Below are 5,445 nucleotides of genomic sequence, written 5' to 3'. Positions count from 1 at the left end.
TCGGATTCACCCCTCCCTTCGAGCACAGCCAACAGTTTATAGTACCCCCGAAAGCTCATCTTGCAATGCAGCACAAAACGCTTGTCAACTGTGCCTACATACTTTCCGAGATATACCCTTTAACTTTCCTAAACAACCATCCAAGCTCGCAAAGCTTACTCACAACACTTGTTGGAACTTTGATCCAATCAGGCAACACATATCCATCCGCTTTCTCATCATACTTTACATACTTCCCATCGATCCCTTGACAAGCATACAACACATCCCTCACTAAAACATCCTCCGATACCTCATTTTCTTCCTTGGACAAATTCACAAACCACCATAAAACCCATTAGACTGAGCTATTTTCCTATCTTGAGATAGAGCTTTAAGCAAATAAAGCAGAGCCCATTTGTTCCTAACACTACCGGGCCCGGTTTTCGATGAGAATTTGGTGTACACGTCAGCAAAAGTGAGGGCATCAGATGATTTATCTTGTGTAGCTAATTTGCGCTTAATTAATTCAACCATTGCGGCGGATTCATCGACTGGAATTGAAGGTGTCATGTGACTTGACAGTATTCGAATTGCGTAACGTAAGGATTGCTGGTATTGTTGATCTGAAATAGGGTTTAACGAAAGTAAACGGTGGACTAATTCTTTCACTACATCTAGAGCGCCGCCGTCCATGGGCGGAGATGGTGGAGGAACTGCTTTTGGTTTTTATCTCAATTCCTCCTTTTGGTCAAGTGAATGACATTCCTTTTTGCACCTTTTTGTGGGAAAATATACAAGCTTTTGAAACGTGTTTAATTGGAGAGGTAAGTCGACTAAAGTCTCTTGTAGAAACTTGTAGAGTCAGTTGAGGCCGCGACTTTCGTAGGTTAAAAAAAAAAAAAGTTGAACTAAAATAGCGCAAAAAAAAAAAAAAAAACATAACTAAGTTTCACGCATGAATTTCGTGCGTGAAAGAAGCCAACAAAACTTGCCCAGACCCTCCTTCCCCACCACGGCCCCAGTTTCAAAAAAAAAAAAAAAATGGACCCGCCATTAAAGGGCAATTCAAGGTCCCCAACCCCCAAAAACGTCGTTTTCGTGTTTTTTCAACGGAAGTCGATAACTTGGTATATCGAAGTGTAGGAGCGGGGCGGTAGGCATTCATTCGGGGCGGTTCGTAGAAACACCGGTAAAAAATGCAGTGTATTTTCAAAGTTAAAAATATTTTATTATGTATATATAGTAGATGTTGACCCACGAGCTTAGCCGTGTATTTTATTTTTTTAAATTTTTTGAGCATTTTTTTTCAATGAAAATCCCCAGCTCACTTCCCTTTGGTAGAACAGTTTAAGAGTTGGATTTCGGAATAGAACGAGCGTAGAGCTTCATTTGGAAAACTAAAAAAAAGCTTGATTAGGTATTTCATTCCCGAATTTTTCTATTATATTATTAAATATATTATTACTAAGCGTGATCATTGTGTAGTCGTTGCGGATATCGAAAAAAAAAGTTTTGCGCTTTTTTTTTTTTTTTTTATGCTTGCTTTTTTAATTTTTTTTTATTTGTTTATTTGTTGTTAATTAGTTAAGACTACATAACTAATACTACTCGTTAATGATTGAAAACCCTTATTTTAGGATTGATAACCCTTAGTTTAGGATTGATAATCGGTAGTCTATCTTAATATAATTTTCGATAAAAGATTACATAACTAATACTACTTTTAATGATTGATTTAAAATCGTAAAACGGATGGATCGCCATCTCTTGTCCAGGGCCTTGACCCAGAGTGTCACCCATATCTTGACCGGACCATGGGTCGCGGCATATGGACATCGACTATAAACCCTAAGGCTCGGTCCGTGCCGGTCAGGGGACTCGGCGTGGGAGATCTTAGTTTGCTACTTAAAACGTCGTGTCTTGGACATCTTGCACGTCGGGCGGTATCTCTTAGGTCGTCGAAGTTGATCGGGTACGGACATGATGGTCGCTAGTGGTGACCTTGATTGACGGTGGAGTAAACGGAGGCCTTTGTTCATCGCCTTTGGCGGGTAGGGCTACCGATTACCTCCGGGATGTGGAGTCATTTATGGACGAAAACGGGTTGATGAATGCATTGTATATTGAGGAGCCTCGAATGCGCCGCCTTAGCGGGATGAGTTGACTAAACTCCACCGGTTTTGCGACTCGGGATGGTGATATTTCGGGCGAGTGGCTTTTGTTATCGGCCTTTTATGCTCGGCTTGCGCCTCGAGACATGCGGCGTCCGATTGGAGAGGACACGCGCCGGAGCTAATGTTGATCGACGTGCGCGTCTATACCACTCTTTCGTATTGGGGCCATCTGTTCTCGAACACTTTGGGTCTCGTAGCTGAGCTTGAGGTATGCGGTATATCGACGATCTCGCCGAGTTAGGATGCTATAGTTGGGCGGCATGTTTGGGCTACGTATCGAGAGGATTACCGATGTTCATGGGCACGAGGGTAGGGTCCTTCACTTTTTTTTCTCGCTCGCCCCGGGTAATATATTTAAGTGTGTGTAATTAAACACAATTTTTTTTAAAACGTCAGCTGATAAAACATTTTTTAAATGACTATATAAGATATGGGTGTGGGTAGGTTGAGACCTTTCGGCAAATACCCATTTCATGCCTATGGGCGAATATCTTATTTGTGCGTGCGTACGCGGGAAGATGGTCGCGAGGCGTATGCCAATGTGCGGAGACACGCGCTGGCCTTACTCCCGTTTAGGGATCGGCTAGATCGCGTAGTGAGCGCGGACGGTGTGTTCGTATTTTAGATCACGCTCCAGATCGCACTAGCATTTTACTATTTTAATCTTTTATTGTTAATTAGTTGATTCCTTTTTACGAGGATTTTATATGGTATTTGTATGATCATATTTTGGATGTTTGCCCATTTTGTAGGGCTAGTCGGCACGTGGATGTCACGGTGTCCGTTGATACATATGGATATCGTTGGTACCTTTAGGAAACCCGCGTGTTACAACGATTTGGGTATGTACGAATATACGCAACTACGGATTGGGCGCGCCGGCCGTGAGGGACGGCGTGCGGGCATCGATGATGCGTCGTGCTCCGTATGCGGCGGCCGAGTCCCGAAGTTGGGATGCGAGGATGACGAGCCTAGCGGTTGTCGGACTGACACTCCGATCCGTGTGTACATGAAATGGAACACGTGCGGATCACTCGCGTCATTGTGACAACCCCAGGCGTGTCCGGATGGCCTAAGATGTAGCTCTTTGCGGGCGTAGAGACCAGTAAGTTTTATTAGTCTTAAGCAATCCATTCGTCTTATGTACTACTTTACAAATTTATTCGTTTGTTAATATTTGCAAATATATCGAGTACGGACCGTTGAGGAAGATGCGCGCGAACGGCGCCGTACGCGGGCCACAAGACGGCGACGTCTGCGGCCACGGATGATTGAGCTTGCGGGAGGGCGGTATGCGACAAACACGCTGACTTTGAGCGTCTCGGTGAGCGAGCGCCATATTCGAGGACTTCGTGTTTGATATGGCACCATGCTGCGTCTCTGCTCGGGGGCCGCTCGGGGGAGCCCTGCTCACCGAGCGTCTCGGGAGGCGGTCGACACGCGGAGTTTGATTTTTTAGAATAAAATAATTTATTAATTATTTTTTTGTATGTTCTTTCGTGTTTAGTTTAGAATAAATCTAAACTAAATTGTTATATGTTATTTCGGGTTCATTTTTCTACGCATGGATCCGTCTCGGCTCCGGCTATAGCTTCGGGGCCCGCTCGGGAGGCCGTTTAGGGACTCTCACCGGGCGCCTCGGGAGGTAGTCGACACACGGGTTTGATTTTTCTGATAAAATAAAATGATTTATTAATTATTGTTTATTTCATGTTTTAGTTAGTATAAATCTAAACTAAATTGTTTATATGTTATTTCGGGTTCATTCTTTGCAGCCGTAGACGGGACTCCAATGAGATTGACGAGACTCGATGGTGTTGTCCCCCGCATGGCCGTCGTCTCCCGATTGGAAGCATGTAATGAACCGATTGTCGGGTCGAAGAAGGGAAGGAAGGGAAGCGAGGATGATCATGCCATAGAGCATGTACAAATTAAGAGGAGGAAGAGGGATGGAGATGATGGTGAGGGTGGTGGGGTTGGCCTTAAGCCTAGCCGTACTCTAAAGGCTCCCAGATGTGCGACCTTAAAGTGTACATTTTATGTTAATATTATATATATTTTTGGTTATTATTTCTTAATGATAATTAGTTATCTTAGCCTTTATTATCAATTAATAATAACTCGTGCGACGTCTAAATTAATCAAAACCCTATAAAATATGACACTTAAACCTAAGGATAACAAGTTTCCAAACAAAGAAAAACTTACTTGAGCAACTTTAGAACCCACAAACGACGATCAAACATTTAGGTGTTTTTGATGTAATGGCCAGACATTATTGTACACAAAAAAAGATATTAAGTTAAATACATAAAATATTGATATTCCTGTGTTTTGAAACATGACTAATCTTCAAGCAAAGTACGGAAAAAACTTTAATTTTTAAAAAAATTGCCCAAAGAACAAAGGCAGGGGGCAGATTTTGTTGGCTTCTTTCACGCACAAATTTCGTGCGTGAAAGGACTCAAACTTTTTTTAATTTTTTTTATTATAGTTTGGTCCTTTCAACTTAGTTATGTTTTTTTGTTTTTGTGCTATTTTGGTTGAACTTTTTTTTTTTTTTTTTTTAACCTACAAAAGTCGCAGACTCGATTAAGTTTTATGGGACAGCTAATAAATCAAACGAAGTCCTCCTGAACAACCAAAAAATCATATCTCTAGCCTGTTTGGCTAAGATTTTGAGAAGTCAAAAGTGCTTATTTTAAAAAATTAAGGTGTTTGATCAATTTTTTACGGACAAAAATAAGTACCTTTTAGTAGCAAAAGTTATTTTTAGAAGCTAAAAATAAATCTTTTCCTCATAAGCATTTATGGAACTACACAAATTACTACTCTAATATTGATAAAATTATTTTTGAATTGATTAGTCAAGCATGAACTATTACTCTCTAAAAATACTTTTTTGAATAACACTTCTGACAAAAATAAGTAGATATCTAAAACGTGGCTAAACAAGGTATTCTTCTTAGCACCATACACAGTACCTCTGAATCAAATATTTAGATAAATAAAAAATAGAAATTCTATGATAGTCATATTAAATACTGGTACTATATGTTTCTGGTTCCAAGCAAGGATCATAATATGTCGGATTGTTAGATAAGAATTAACAAATAGTAAAGAAGTCATCGCAAAATAAAATAAAAAGCATAATGTATGAAAGAAAGAGTTACGGCAGAAAGAAGAAAAAAAAAACAGTTACGTCTACACAAACTCTCTCTTTGTATTGTTATAATTTTGATGTGTCATTTTGTAGTATTATATTTTACTGTATGTATTGTATTTTATC

The sequence above is a fragment of the Lycium ferocissimum genome, chromosome 12 (assembly GCF_029784015.1).
Source record: "Lycium ferocissimum isolate CSIRO_LF1 chromosome 12, AGI_CSIRO_Lferr_CH_V1, whole genome shotgun sequence".
Lineage (NCBI taxonomy): Eukaryota > Viridiplantae > Streptophyta > Magnoliopsida > Solanales > Solanaceae > Lycium > Lycium ferocissimum.
Note: the sequence above shows the minus strand (reverse complement) of the source record.